A 13,256-nucleotide genomic window follows, 5' to 3' on the forward strand; every position below is an offset into this window, starting at 1 on the left:
TCTCACAGCTTAGGTGCTGTGCTAACGGCTGTATGGGAACAAGTACAAAAATCAGTGACAGAATGTATTAAATCCAAAAGGTACTTTTTTCACTTGAACAAGCATTATTTAAAGCATGTCTGCAATTCACATCTTCTGCGATCAGATAAAAAAAAAAGAAGGAAACTGAAATCATACAACCCTTGACCACACCTGAAGAGCCTTCATAATGCTAAGCAATAACCCAAGAAAAAATTGGTTTTTACTTGAAGGATTCTCGTACAATGACAGTCTGCAGAGTCATTCTTGTATATGTGGTGTAGACTTTTTGTAGCTGTAGAAATTATGGATCTGTAAATAAACTAGACTAGATGGAAGTCATCTTCTGAAATATGGCAAAGCAGCTCTCCACCTCTAAACTGATATGTAAAATTACTCTCCTACTCCCATCAAATGAGGTCACTTGCACAATTATATTTAATCTATTTTACAGCTATATAAGAAAATACTTAATTTTATCATCATTCTATACTTACATGGAAATCCCATTAACGACAATGGGAATTTCACATTCACAGGGAGAGAGTCGCAAGGATTTGGCAGAATTCCTCATGCTACCTACTTTTTTTGCAATATCTGTGTATTCTTCCTTTCAAAGGATATGGAAACAATTTGCAGGTCTCAGTAGATGAGCGAAGTTTAAAAATAAATATGGCTCTCTAGGATTTTTGAAATTAAAAGCCCAGGCTCACACTATGCTCTAACGCAACTGCAGTATCCAAAGCTGCTTGACCTTAGCTATTGCACTAAAAAGATTGATTGTGCTCCTCTAGAACACAGAACTGGAAAAAGAAAGATTATCAATTTGTTTCCAAGCTAAATTATAATCTATGCAAAAGCAGTGCCAATATTTAATCAATTCCTCTTAAGTTTGGGCATTTCCAGTCTACCTATCTACTGCAGCCAGATTAAATGGAGGCCATAAGGCAAACAATTTCAGGTTTCCAGGATTTAACCTTCTGATGCAAGGTAAGCATTTCCCTTGTACTGGCTGTACTAATGGCTAAAAACAAAGACTATTACAGTGATGACTCTGATCAACAGAATTCCTCATAGAGACACTACATTTCTCATCAAGCAAAGTCTTCCAGGAAAACTTAGAAGACAACAAACTGTGATTCTCCAGCACAGCTCGGATTTCTAAAAGAGTGTAAAAGAAAGGTACTGTTTCACATACACAAAGCAAGTCTACATGGGTATTTGGTGAACTGAACATTTTTCACAGTATGGTTATTTTATGAAATCATAATACAATTTAAAAACAGACTGAGTATTCTAATTAGGCATAATATTTTGTATGAGCATGAGTTTTTACGAAATTCAAATAATGTTGCTTTTAAAATTGCCCTTAGATAAAATTTCTAAAAAATGAAAACATTTCTTCTTCTACTTAGGTATTTGCAATGATGCTGTACACGCGTAAGGCTGCCAGGTGAGTGCAGCCAGAAAGGGTTAACATTTATTTTGGCATTCAGATGTAGTTGCATTTGTTCTTTCCCCAAAACCAAAGACTGACCTAATCACTACTGAATAAAACAGCTTCTGCCCATGATTTCTAGCCTCAAAAATACAAAAGAAAATGTTGTCATGGAAACCAGTCTATCCGAAAGGTATACTGCATTTTGCTAGATCCAAATTATACTAGTATCCATATTTCCCTTAATAGTAGAGACAACTTAAATTCACACATCACACTGAGCACAGCCACCATTCAACACAACTGAAACGAGCCTAATTTTTTAAATAAATTACTAAGTAATGTTAAGAAATATATCTAAATTACAAGTTTTGCTAATATGTGAGGTTATAAAATCTTCAAGCAAATATGAAGATGAATGGCAAATCACAGAAGGAGACAGAGAACAACAAGTTACTGAAAATCATAAAATCCTTTTTGAGAAGAACCTGAGTGTTCATGCTAGCCTTTGGCTAGTTTTCCAGCACTTTCAAACGGATACATTATTCGGATTCACTTCTGGTCCCAAATGCTGTATATTAACTGCAGAGTATTAAGCATTTGCTGCCCTAAGTTCAAAATCTTTAGATGAAAGAAAACAAAAGCTGAAGAGTTTTAATAGCTATTGTATTTCTATAGAGAAAGTTCCCTATAAGGAGATGTTCACTCTAATTCTGTGTTAAAGACTATATTTTATTATGACTTCACTGCATAAGCACAAAATTTGACAACATCTTCATGGTACTTCCAGTCAAATTTAGAACAGGATATAAATAAAAGCAACATGAAGGAGAAGTGTAACGGCAATCACATGAACTGAACTTGGCCATGAACACAGCCTGATCATTAACTACAGATCTATAACATGATGCTAGTATGCAGGACAGATATCTCGTGCTATCTTTGCACCCTGGCCTTACCCAATCCTTCCAACAAGTGAGCTTCTCAGCCCCCTTTGAGCAGAGCTCCTCAGATGAGCCAGCACAGCTCCCAGCCTCCGCAGCCCCAGGGACCTGCAACCTCCCTTCCTGCGGCAGGAGTACACCGGGCTCCATCACACCTAGCGTTTGCTCAGGACAGGCAGGTCTCTGGCATCCCCCAGCAACACCACTGATTGTTTATACATGTGCACACACTCACACACAGAAACACCCTAACTTAGATTAAAATCACATTCATTTTCATAGGGATGTCATAAATACTGAGGTGTTTTAAACCTAAAATTTTCTCATATCTAAAGACGGGATTTGTTTTGACTGTACATCATTACATTGGTTTGCCCAGTATCACAAAATGAGTCAGTAAGCAAATCTATGAATCTAGCTCAGGAACATACAGTTTGTTTGTCTGATCATAAGATAAAGATCCTTCTGGATACTGCAATCACAAAAATACTTTGGCCTTCTATTACTATTTTGCTAAAGCCTGAGATGAACCATCTTTGTATTCACCACAGGATCTAATTCACAAAGAACTCCGTACTCTTACAATGTCCTTAGGGTCCGCCACACACCACTGAATATGAACGAATTCAAAACGGCAAAAGCTTGCTCAAATCCTGCAATTTTAAGTAAAACCTGAAGTTTTTCTTTGTAGTTTAAGAAGCACTATGCAAAGGCCTGATACTTGAGGTAAGGGTGGTGATTACAACAACCCAGAGCAATATAATCAACTATCTGCAAGTGCAGTCTCAGTGGGAGGGTATTACCTGTCAAATGAAATGGAACAGCTACACCCAAATTCTCATTCTTACTATTTTTCTGCATTAAATGAAAGAGTACCTCTTGGACAGCACATGACATCCTGCTTCAGATTTATTCTTGCTCACATATCTGATACTAAATGCACCACTGTAGCACAAAAAGAAAAAAGTCAGAAAGCACTCTGGATCCAGGTGAATCACGGCTAGCAGAAAAATAGGCTAATGAAAAGTAATTCCAACTTGACTACTGAATAGATAAAAAGAAGCTTCTCAAAGATTTTAATTACAGACTGTCTCAAGAATATTCATGCACCAATGCATTTATTAATAACTTGGTGTAAATGGAAAAAGAAAGAAAGAAAAGAAATCAATACAGTGTGAAGAGCTGTCCCTGAAGAATAGCCACAAGCAGGTCAAAAGCTTATGGGTAAGAATCAGAGACAGGGGCAACAAAGGGAACCTTGTGCTTGGCACCTATTACAGGCCACCTGATCAAGGGGAGCCTACTGACGAAGCCTTCTTCCTCCAGCTCAGGGAGGCTTCGCGCTTGCAGACTCTCATCCTGCTGGGGGACTTCAACCACACCGACATTTGCTGGAAAAGCAACATGGCGAGCTGTAGGCAATCCAGGAGATTCCTAGAATGCATTGAGGATGACTTCCTAAGCCAGGTAATAGACACCGCTACCCGAGGGGACGCAATACTGGACCTGATGGTCACCAATGCAAGTGAGCTTATCGGTGCCGTGAGGACTGGAGGCAGCCTGGGCTGCAGTGATCATGCATTGGTGGAGTTCACACTCCTGAGGGATATGGGAAAAGCAAGGAGTACAGTCAGGACCCTAAATTACAGAAAAGCCAACTTCCAGCTCTTCAAGGAGTTAGTCAGAAGGACCCCCTGGGAAATGGTCCTCAGGGACAGGGGAACAGAACAGAGCTGGCAGATCTTTAAGGACACCTTCCATAGAGCACAAGAGCTATCAGTCCCCAGATGTAAGAAATCAGGCAAGGAAGGGAAGAGACCAGCATGGCTGAGTCGAGACCTGCTGGTCACACTAAAGAGCAAGAGGGAACTGCACAGGCAGTGGAAGCAGGGACAGGTGTCCTGGGAGTAGTACAGGGAAACTGCCCAGCTGTGTAGGGATGGGGTCAGGAAGGCCAAGGCACAGCTGGAGCTGAATTTGGCAAGGATGTAAAGAATTACAAGAAGGACTTCTACAGGTATATCAACCAGAAAAAGAAGGTTAAAGAAAGCATACCCTCCCTGATGAACAAGAATGGCGACCTAATATCAACAGATGCGGAGAAGGCTGAGGTACTCAAGAACTTCTTTGCCTTAGTCTTCACCGGAAACCTCTCTCCTCACCCCTCCCAAATTGATGGACCGACCACAAGATGGGGACCAGGGGGGTAAAGCCCCTCCCACTGTAAGGGAATATCAGGTTCGAGATCACCTGAGGAACCTCAATGTACACGAGTCTATGGGACCTGATGAGATGCACCCCAGAGTCCTGAGGGAATTGGCTGATGTAGTTGCCAAGCCACTCTCCATGATAGTTGAAAAGTCATGGCAGTCCGGTGAAGTCCATGCTGACTGGAAGAAGGGAAACATTTTCCCATTTGTAAAAAGGGAAGAAAGGAGGACCCTGGGAACTACCGACCTGCCAGCCTCACCTCTGGGCCTGGGAAGATCATGGAACAGATCCTCCTAGAAGTTATGCTCAAGGACATGGAGGACAGGGAGGTGATTCGAGACAGCCAGCAGGGCTTCACCAAGGGCAAGTCCTGCCTCACCAACCTAGTGGCTTTCTATGAAGGAGTGACTGCAGCAGTGGACAAGGGAAAAGCAATGGATGTCATCTATCTGGACTTCTGTAAAGCTTTCAACACAGTCTCCCACAACATCCTTCTCTCTAAATTGGAGAGATATGGATTTGATGGGTGGACTGTTTGGTGGATAAGGAACTGGTTGGATGGTCACATCCAGAGGGTAGTGGTCAACAGCGGCTTGATGTCCAAATGGAGACCGGTGACAAATGGAGTCCCTCAGGGGTCCATACTGGGACCTGTGCTGTTTAATATCTTCATCAGTGACATAGACAGTGGGAACAAGTGCACCCTCAGCAAGTTTGCAGACAATACCAAGCTGAGTGGTGCAGCTGACATGCCAGAAGGACGAGATGTCATCCAGAGGGACCTGGACAAGCTGCAGAGGTGGGCCCGTGTGAACCTCATGAGGTTCAACAAGGCCAAGTGCAAGATCCTGCACCTAGGACAGGGCAACCCCCAATATCAATGCAGGCTGGGGGATGAAGGGATCGAGAGCAGCCCTGCGGAGAAGGACTTTGGGTACTGGTAGATAAAAAGCTGGACATGAGCCGACAATGTGCACTTGCAGCCCAGAAAGCCAACCGTATCCTGGGCTGCATCCAAAGAAGCGTGGCCAGCAGGTCGAGGGAGGGGATTCTGCCCCTCTGCTCTGCTCTGGTGAGACCCCACCTGGAGTGCTGTGTCCAGCTCTGGGGCCCTCAGCACAAGAAGCACATGGACCTGCTGGAGCGGGTCCAGAGGAGGGCCACCAAAATGATGCGAGGGCTGGAGCACCTCTCCTACGAGGCCAGGCTGAGAGAGTTGGGGTTGTTCAGCCTGGAGAAGAGAAGGCTGCGAGGAGACCTTCTTGTGGCCTTTCAGTACTTAAAGGGGGCCTACAGGAAGGATGGGGACAGTCTTTTTAGCAAGGCCTGTTGTGACAGGACAAGGAATAATGGTTTTAAACTAAAGAAGCATAGATTTAGAGTGGATATAAGGAAGAAATTTTTTACACTGAGGGTGGTAAAGCACTGGAACAGGTTTCTCAGAGAGGTATTGGAGGCCCCATCCCTGGAAACATTCAAGATCAGGTTGGACGGGGCTCTGAGCAATCTGATCTGGTTAAAGCTGTCCCTGCTCAGTGCAGGGGGGTTGGGCTAAATGATCTCTAGAGGTCCCTTCCAACCAAAGCATTCTATGATTATATGATTCTATGTCTGTTTATTTGACTTCCAACGCAAGGAGATACAATCTCAATAAATATTCCTCCGAAGGACCAGTAGTTTCAGCCTCCACAAAGGAGGACAAGAGCTATAAAAAACTGCTGCGGAACAACCAAGAAGGCAAAATAAGAAGAGAGGCATAAGAAGACTAGTACCAGATTCAATTCTTTCCAACTTACCAATGACCACACTATCTAATGACACCAGGAGGCTCAAAAAGTACACTTGGACTCGGTGAACCTCTGTGTGGCATAACCCAATGTAAAAACCTTGCACAAAAGCAGCCAAAATCCAAGAGGAAGTTTACAACAGAACTTTTTGCTGGTAGAGGAGCACAGTAGGACTGGGGAGCCTTGCAAGTCTCTGAAGTGCTGGCTGGTAAGTAAAGCAGAGGACTTTGCTGATCAATATATACGTTTGCTTCTGCCTCCTGCTGCACTACTCTTCTCGTCGAACTTCTCCTCTATCACACTCTCCCTACACTCCTCATCCCTCTATTTCCCATGTTCTGGCTCTCTGCTTCTTGACCCCTTTGCTGTTTCTCTGCTGGCTGTCCTTCAGGCTACCACATGCACAGCTTCAAGCTCTCTGTAGTCAGCACTCCTCCACTGCCCTCTCAAGGTTGGCTGGCAAGAAGTTCTCTCCCATCTCCCAACAGGCTTATCATTTTTCCTCAGGCTTGCCCCTCACAGCTTCCTCCTATGCAGCTTCCCAAGGGTCACCCAGCTCATGAAGAACCATTGATTTATCTTGAATATGTATAAATTATACTGGCAGAAGTGGGGTCTTTTCCCCCAAGTTAAGCTGGAAGTGTATATGACGATGAATTAGGAGACTTTACTGGAGATACACAAGTAAAGCCTTTAATCACACATAACGTAGTTAAATGTAGGAGGACTATGTGAAGAAGAACCACAACCTGATGCAATGGAGATGTGTTTACTGGAGGGTCTTCCTCCTGCAGTTTCTGTCTGGAATCCATATTAATGCCAATACATGCCTGTGTTTCCAGCTCTATGAAAAAGGTATCAGTTTATGTTTCTGAAATACCTATTAATCATTGTGAAACATATGGACACACTACCCTGGAAATGGATTTTTTTTTTTTATTCAACAGGTATATTAATATATTTGAATGCAATTTGATTATCTGTGCTGCATCTGGAGCTTTTCACAATGGTTCGAACGTCTCTGCCAAAAATTATGTAAAGGGAGAAATCAACCCAATGTTCATAGTACTTCAGTTTCCATGGTCACACAGAATTTTACTTTTCTTACAAAAATAAAGTTACAAGGTACTGCAACTGTGAACCAAATCCGAGCTCCCTCCTACGACATTAATATTTCACTCTGCTCCTCCATGAGAGTTTAGGCAACTAGTGCCAAAAGTGATACAGTGGTTTTGCTACACTACCATCTATTCACCCAGAAATGAATAATCAAAAGATGATAATGAAGCTGATGCTAATCTGGGGATTAATTTGAACCTCCAGTTCAAACTTTAAAATGCCACATCTGGCTAGAAATTCAAGCCTGTGATTTCTTTAAAGTGTATCCCTTTCAAAATCATGTTGAAGTGGACTAATAGCCATCAGGCTGTCTAGGATTTTGACAGGCCACCTCTTCTGAACCTCAGTTTCTGGTAACTCAATCTCAAGGTCAAGAAAGGCTGGGAATGAGGTGAAGGTGGTGGCTTCTACCATGGGCAATCCAGTCTGAGGAACTGAGCTATGCTGATGAGCGCAAAGAGCACATCACCTTACACACTGGGGATTTCAATACTCAAAAAACCCCTCTAACTTAGGTGTCAAGCTTAAAACTTGTGTCAGATCATGAGAACTAATCTAAGGCAAGAAAACAGTAACAATTTATGTAAGGTGTTCACTAGACACAAACACAGTAGAAAATTTTTTAAAAATAACTGTAATTATCAAAATGAATAACCATAATGGTGGTTTTCTATTCCACAATTTCCTCCCTTTCTACAGAATTTCAAGAAACCCCAAATGATGTTGTAAATGTAATGGCATACTTTGTGGGCAAGGTTTAAATTTTTCATTAAATTCAGTAAAGACCAAGGTGAAGAAGGCATTAAGTACCTTGGCCATTTCCATGTCCTTTGTCACCAGAGCCCCTGCACAATTCAGCAGTGGACCCACCTTTTCTATTCTTGCTTTTGCTGCTGATACACCTGCAGAAGCCTTTCTGTTGCCCTTCATTCCCTAGCTTTCATTTCAGCCCTCTAAATGAGGTATTTAATTTGAAAACAGCCATATCACATTTGATCCTTCACAGTTTGGAAGGAACTAACATTGAATTCCTACTTCCCCCTTCACACAGTAGGCATTCATGGTGAATTAATTACCACACTAACTGGTACTTTCCTTAGAAACAAGCTGAGGGAGGGGTATTGCTGCAAATACTCCATGTTCTTGAGCTACCTCAGAAGCTATAGAGTGCCTGAAGAGGACTGAGGAAGCAATTGGAAAACTAATTGTTATTTATACTGGAGAACAAAGGTAGTGGAGATCAGGACTTTCCCCTGGCTCTTAGTCTGCCAGAAGAAGAGGTAGAAGATGTATTTAAACTTCTTTTTTTCACATCTGTTCTTACCTAGTCACTTTGAGCTTTTTCTAATTCAAAAAGTTAATTATTCTAGTCAATATTCCAAACTATTTTAAACATTCCTCTTCTTCAGGTGACTTATCCCTGAAGTCCTGTTATGACTAGATCATAGCTTGTGCTGATTCTGGGCCTCATCACAAGATACTCCAAGTCACTTAAAGAGGGCTTAGGTATTTTTGCACAGAGCTGCAATGCTCCCTCAAACCTGGACATCCCAATGCCTAAATGTGTTATTAGTATGTTGTTTCCCATGTCTGGGAAAGCAGGAGGTGGAAGGGGGCAGAAGTACAAAGGACCCATGAAGATAACATAAAGGATGGCAGCCTATTTTCTGTTTCACAGCAAGGGCTTTCTGCAGTTTTACTGGCTGCTAGCTTACGAATGGCAGGCCATTTTTAACAATTTTCTTCAACTTGAGCTAAAATTATTTAAACTGCAACCGCTGCATCTTTTTCTGGGGTCTCCTCTACTTCAACACAACTAAAATACACCAGCAGTATCTTAAAGTTTTTGATCATTTGTGGTTTCCAGTGATGAGGCAGATGTGCTTCTTTCTGCCCTCATACAACTCTTTGGCATGCTAAAACCTCTATCCATGAGACATGTAGCATCTTTAGAATTTTTACATCTTCGCACTCCAAGAGGAAGCATTTTTATCAGGGTCATACATTCTTACATATTTATTGGTTTGAGGCTTTATCTATTTGAATCAGAATTCAAACTGTCCAAATGTTCAAAGTGGCTTACTTTCAAAATGTGTAACAGCCAACTGAACAAGAGACTAAAGTATGGGGTGGGACATCTAGACTAACAATAATTGCCAGGTGTAAATAATTCTTAGAGCATTAATCACCTTCCTAGCATATTGCTACTGCCAGCATCCAGAAAAGGTTCTTTTTGAAGAATCTGAAACAATAGAAAATGTTGGTGCTGCAGACTAGTACTGTAAGCTATCTAGGTTTGTAATAAAAGCAAAGATTTCTGTGGGACAAGCAGAGCATTGGACTGTACAGAACAGCACTACCAAGAGTGCAAGTTAAAACAGGATGGTTTTGCGAAGTATAGGTAAGAAGTATATGAATGATAAAATGGAAAAGGGGAACCAGTCGAGAGATCAAAAAGAGGCACCAAAAGACTCACGGAAGAAGGCATTTATGAGCTGGCCCAGCAGAACTAGTGCCCAGCAGGCACAAACAGCAAAATCTAGGAAGACATTAAGTTAAATTCAGTCATGCTACTCCTAGACAGTTTATCTTCTTTTACTGTGATAGTAGCTAAAAATATTCAAAAGCACTTTATACCATTAGTATTTCATTATTTTACACAAGTATTGAAATTAAATCTTCTTGTACCTTCATCCAACAAACAAAAGAACAAGTTTAAAACCAAAATCCAGCATCTAAACCTCTTCTTGTCAGGTGCTTTGTGGGTTTTTACCACACCGATAAGAGCAACAGCTGTTGCTGAATGTTTTTAAACACAAGAGGATTTCTTTTAGTGCTGCTGGACAACAGGGCCAAAATTTAAAGTGACAATAAGTTAAAGCTCATTATTGTCATAATAATGGCAGTGAAGCGTGTTTCAATGGTACTTAGAGACTGTCTTCTGGAGTTAAAATTAATTACCCCTGTGCTATCTATCACCAATTTATTCCAAAATTACAACCTCTGATGAGGTTCAAAAAAATCCTGACTTGATCTCACCTGTAAACTCTGTATTTTTAAATGAAGGACATATCTAGAGACAAAATATGATGAAAATAACATAAGGAATCACCCAAAATAGTAGAACACGTAACAGCAAGTGAAATATTTTTCAGCACACAATGTTAGAGCAATTCTCTTTACAACTGCTGTTTTCAAGGGATTAGCTTTATTTCCATAATAAATGATTACTTAGAAGATCTGTAATTCTGTTTCAAGATAAATATGGTAGGAAAAGTCCCCTTTAAGAATGACTACGAGATTGCATCAGCAAGCAGGTCCTTGCTGATATTTTTAACCACTTAGGACTTTATGTTCTGATATCCAAGATCATTTCATATCAAACTCAGAAACACCTTTTTTCAATGTGACCTCAGAGTGAACCTAGCCTGATTTCACCAGCTAGACGGCAGAGCAAGGGAATCAAGCAGGATCTAATACATTTAGCATTGAAGCAGAAATCTCTGACTGTTGCTCATACAAACAGCGTTCAGATGCTGTTGCTTCTACTCCCTCTAAATTTACACAGAACTGAATTGCAGGAAAAATTCTCCAGCTTTGCTTTTAGCTAAATGTAAGATTTTGACAAATACATATACTTCCAAGAACTCTAAAAAATCCTACTACTCCAAACTCAATAAATCAGCTGTGCTTTTACAGGAGTACAAGAGAAAGTTTCATGGTTACAATCCTACAGATCCTCAACATGCTGACATTTTTGCTAAAATGTGCTACCTAAGCAGATGGAACATCACTGATATTTTTAAGAACATGAATCTTTAATGAAACCAAGGTACCTCAGTACTTTTGGCACCCTTTGTCAAAGTTCAGATTTCTACAAATAGCTATCCTGAGTTTCTGAAATGTTTTTTTATTAATAGGATTATTTTACATTTTTCACATGAAAAAAAATTGAACCTAAGAATCATAACTGTATAGAACACAGGTAAGGAACATCATAACTAAAATGGAGTAACTTAGAGGGCTAGAGATTATAAGCAGATGACAGCAGGAAGTACTAATGCAAATATTTGCAGCAATCTTAATTAGGATTTGTCATTCTGACATAAAACATTACTTTATGAATTGTGTGTACAGAATTTCATTTAATCCAACTGTGATTTATGCTGCATACCTTTACACTTATATAGCCAAAACAAATTCATTTTAAAATTTACACACAAGATCTGAGATTTTTTTTATATATATATATATATATAAAATATATAAAAAAACCTACTCCCACACACACAGTTCAATATGACATTATGCTTTACTTCTACTAATACACACTACACTGAAAACTGGTAATAACTGGCTGTGAATTCTTCAGAGGTAGAATTTTACTATCCTAATTGTTTTTAATGCATAAGATAAACTGTAAAAAAAGTCAAAGATGAAGGAGTGGTTCAAAATTAACAAACAAAAAGACAGGAGAGCTGTCTGAGATACTGATTGCCCAAACTTCTTTAGCAAGCTTCTCTAAAGTAATAATAATTACAAATTTGTGTGGAAACAAATAACAGTGCCCAACATAAACACCATTTATCCTGCTGCTGAGTGTCTCTCCTGTGCAGGCAATCCCAAGGCTGTCGACAGATGTCCACTTCTAGATCTACTGCTCCGACCTCTTGCCACTGCGCACTCAAGAGTTTTTCTGACAAGCACATCATGTAAAATCCCCCGAAATCAGGCAGGTTAGCCCAGAATCAGTGTTTGGTCAGTATTAGGCAGCCTGAGAGAATAGGAGAGCACGCAGTATACTAAACTTAATTCTTTCAAGGTGTTGCACAGAAGGAAATAATCTAAATAAAATTAATTAGGGCCAGGGATGGGGAAAGAATACGCCCTTTCCTTCTCCCTATGTCTGCCCTACAAAGTGGAAGTACAGTTTAGTCACTTGAATTCAGGAGATAGCTCAGACTTCTCTCACATAATCTTCCTTGAATGACCCAAGTTGTGGATCTTCATGTATCACAGAGAAACACTGATTAATGAGAACTGATATAGTGGTTCCTTCCTCAGGACTGCTTTTCTTTATGCTACACATAGCAACAAAGATAACATTTAATTTGACCTAAGAGTTATAAAAATTATCCTATATCCACGCTGTATCTGGCCAGTGATATACCTACACTTACTCATATTTGCTTTATAAGCAGGCCATCTTAGATTTCCTGTAAACAAAATACAGCAAAACAAAGAAATGCAACATCCAGTCATATCTTCTCCTAGGCTAAAATGTCAGAGTCCAACCTGTATTATAAGGAATCCCCACCTTTTTTCACCTTTTTTTTTTTTTTTTTTTTTTTTAAAGAAAGAAATCTTAACTGCTTCCCTTTGCTTCCATAAATTCTGTATGGCTTGAAACTGAGTCCCCCGTTTCTTTCAATTAGTTTTCTTCCTGTCCTTCAAATCTGTACATTTTTGATTCCAGAATGCTTGCAGTGCTAGTAGTGTTACTGGTAGTGAGAAGAAATATCCCCATTTTAAGATTACCATAGTATCACAAAGTAATTTAGTTTGGGAGAGACCTCTGGAGGTCATCTACTCCAACCTTCTGCTCAAAGTCAGTTCGACTAGAGCAGGGACTTGTCCAGACAAGCTCTGAATATCTCAGAAAATGATACCACAACTTCTCTGGGCAACCTGTGACACTGTTTTATCACAGTTGTTGTAAAAAAGTTTTCCTTGTATTTA

General features: G+C 40.4%; 1 protein-coding gene across 23 annotated transcripts in view; it reads right to left on the reverse strand.

Moving 5' to 3' along the window:
* The window catches only part of SSBP2 (single stranded DNA binding protein 2), a 196,496-nt gene that overhangs the window by 82,878 nt on the left and 100,362 nt on the right, over positions 1-13,256 (reverse strand). The window lies entirely within an intron of this gene.

Source organism: Pelecanus crispus, chromosome Z (genome assembly GCF_030463565.1).
Source record: "Pelecanus crispus isolate bPelCri1 chromosome Z, bPelCri1.pri, whole genome shotgun sequence".
Taxonomy (NCBI): Eukaryota; Metazoa; Chordata; class Aves; order Pelecaniformes; family Pelecanidae; genus Pelecanus; species Pelecanus crispus.